We start from the raw sequence: 3229 nt of genomic DNA on the forward strand, positions 1-3229 counted from the left end.
CCTCAAATGTTTCTGGTCCATGCCTTCTTCCCCCCCCCCCCCCCCCCTTAAATTCCCTTTTTTTTTTTTTTTTTTTTTTTGCAGGAGTGGTCTCCCTGCTGCTGATTTCTTACCACTCTCTTGTGTTGGTCAGTTTTCTACAACTATAGCAAAATATGGCTTGAGATAATTAACTTGGTAGTACAAAATGACTTACCTCATGACCTGGATAGAAAAGAGCTGGGGAGGGTTGGAATCCTATAATCTCTTTTAAGGTCAGAGACCTAAGGATCTCCCACCAGGTCTCACATTTCAAAGGTTCTACAACCTCCTGATGGTACTATTCTGGGGATCAGGTCTAACACCTAGAACTTCATTTATATAAATCTCCTTTAAAGAGTGTTTCTCAGGATGTCTTTTCAAATGGTTCAGCACTTCTCCATCTCCCATCCAAAGAAGCCACTCATACCTGAACCCAGCTAAATATATGACTCTGAAATCCTTTAGATACCCCCAAATCTATCTCTAATGCTTTGTGTTTATGCGCATTGGTTGTGTTTATATAGTGGAGAAAAGCGATTGTGTGGATTTTTTTTTTTCTAAGAGTTAGGTAGAGAGAATTTCAGACTGTTGAAAGGAAGTCTCCTGTGTGCGTGTGAGCAAATGATAGAGACAGTTTGTGTTCTGACTCCCTGGGTTGCTCCCATCAGGAAGCTAGCTGTTTTCTTCTGCTTCTGGTTCTGGGCTGGTGAGAAGCAGACAGCATGTTGCTGCTGAGTATGCGGTTGCTATGGCAACATACCCAGAGCCATAGCTCTGTGGCTACTGCTGACGTCTACTGTGGTACACTTCTGAGCATCATAGCCTTCTTCAGGAGTTGATAAATACTGTGGAATTTTCCAAATTATAATAAGCTACACTCGTGCTGTGTTTAAGAAATGTTTGTTAATTTGATTTAGTGTTAAGATGTTTGCTTTGACGCTTGTGCCAGCAGGTTTGGGATAGGGCACTGGCAACATTGCTAATTCACGTCTATCATTGTCTTGTGGTTTTCATTACTCGATGAGGTCAAAATTTAAAGGTTGCATCAGCATCTGCAGCTGTAGAACCTGCACTAACTACCCATCCCCTAGCAACCTTCCCTAATGCCACCAAGCATTGGAAACAGTTTTTGTGGAGTGGGGACATTTTGGACATTTAGTCCCTTAGAGAAAAGGCACAAAGAAAGAAATTGGAGCATGCTTCACTTAAACTCTTTCTTTTTGAAGTGTCCCTGAACAAGTTTTTCTTTTTCAATTATTGATAATGCGATGTTGCCTGTGATCTGAAAACTATGTTGTTAGTGTCTGAACTTGAGTTTTGTTTCCCCTGGCCACATTCAGATTCTGTGAAGTAGCCACAAAAAAAAGTGAGTAGTCATATTGAGGAGGAATGATGAATGGAGGTTTTTTTCTCCATTTTATTCAAGAATTTGGAAAAGAATACAACCGTTGACTTAATCAAGGGTACATGATGTGTATATGTGTGATTTATTATTATGATTAATAATATTTGTTTTAGCCGACAGTAATATATTTAATTATTATATCAGTATCAGACATGATCCTTGTTCTTTCTGTATGTTTTTTGCATGTTTGTGAGTGTATGTATATGTATGTTCACATGTGTACACATGATGAAGCCTGATGTAGATATCAGGAATCTCTTTTTTTCTCCACTATATTCATTGAGTCAGGGTTTATCAGTCAAACTGAGAGCTTAAAGATATAGAAAATCTTACTGGCCAGCATTCTCTGCATATCCTAGCTCTGCATTTTGAGGCTGGAATTACAAAAGAGTGAGCGTGCTCATGTAATTTTGACAAGGGTTCTGGAAATCTGAATTCCAATCCTCTTGCTTGAGTGGCAAGTGTTAACTGCTGAGATTATTTCCCTAGCCCCTGTTTGTTTATTCCTGAGGTGAGATTTCACTGTGTGACCTTTGAACTTCTGAGCTCAGGCCACTTCCCCAGCTCCATAAGTGCTAAGACTATAGGTATGTGTGTCTTCCCCCCAGCTACTCCCAAGTTCATGTCATAGCACATTTCTTCCAAGAATGGAATGCCTTTCTATCATTTCCACCTAGAGATTCTAATTCATGTTATTTTATCCAAACCCCAACAACTTCTCCTCCCACAACTTTCTCCATCTCAGATAAAGGTAGTATTATCTCTCTTTCCCTTTTTTTTTCTCAAGTTTGTGCCTGACTAATTGATCTGGAAACTCCCTCACCTCTGCCCAACTATGTCTAGCATTTGCCAGTCTGTATTTCATCACCCTAGTAGGGCCCCTTGTTTCTTCTCCCTGTTCCACTCTGTGTATATGAAACATAAGGATTTGTGGGAGGTGTAATGTTTCCAAAAGTATTAACATTGTACTTTGGAGATTGCAGACATCAGGAGAGTGAGGGAGCTAGGTGGGGCAGTTAGAGCAGGTATATAATTGAAAATCAGCCAGGTGTGTGCTTAAATGTTTCTTTGTGAAATGAAGTAGTAGTGACCTGAAATAATAACTTTACCAGAGTTATGAACTCTGAAGGTATGTGTGTCATGTATGTGAGCATATGTGTGTGTGTGTATTCTGAATTCTGATTTCTTGCAGAGTAAAACCATGTGCTAGAAGTTCCCTTAACCCAGTGTGAAGCCTTGGGACCAAACATAAACCTGACAGTTTGTTTGACTGGCTGCAGGCAGCATTTTCAACATCTGAAATGATTTAACATGATCTCTACTCCCTGGTGTTGATGCAATGGGTACTTGTGTTGATTTATGGAGCCATTGTGTTGTTACATAATCGGACTTGAGAGCTGATGAGTGTGATGCTGTTTTATTAGTGTACAATCTGGTTCTTTTCACTTTTGAGGTGGTTTTGTATTCAATATTTACGTTGAAAGAGGAAAGTTTCCTTTTGAGGTGGGGCTTGTTGCTTTCATTTTGCAGAAGCACAAATTGGATCCTGCATGTCAAAATTTGGTATGCGAATTGTCTCCCACATTGTCTCCCACTTAGGGTGGAGCAGTTGATCTTCTGACGTGGCTAACTTGATCATTTGTATGAGGAGAAAACGGAATCCAATTATCTTTGATAACTTCAAGAACCGTATTTATAATTTCCATTCAACTTTATAAAGTATTAAGGCCCAATTCTCTGGATCAGTAGATAATTCTCTCTCTCTCTCTCTCTCTCTCTCTCTCTCTCTCTCTCTCTCTCTCT

At 39.8% G+C, this 3229-nt stretch overlaps 1 protein-coding gene across 6 annotated transcripts in view; it reads left to right on the forward strand.

The window, feature by feature from the left end:
• Nucleotides 1-3229, forward strand: part of Sh3kbp1 (SH3 domain containing kinase binding protein 1) — a 346384-nt gene that overhangs the window by 198437 nt on the left and 144718 nt on the right. The window lies entirely within an intron of this gene.

This window comes from Mus caroli, chromosome X, assembly GCF_900094665.2.
Source record: "Mus caroli chromosome X, CAROLI_EIJ_v1.1, whole genome shotgun sequence".
Lineage (NCBI taxonomy): Eukaryota > Metazoa > Chordata > Mammalia > Rodentia > Muridae > Mus > Mus caroli.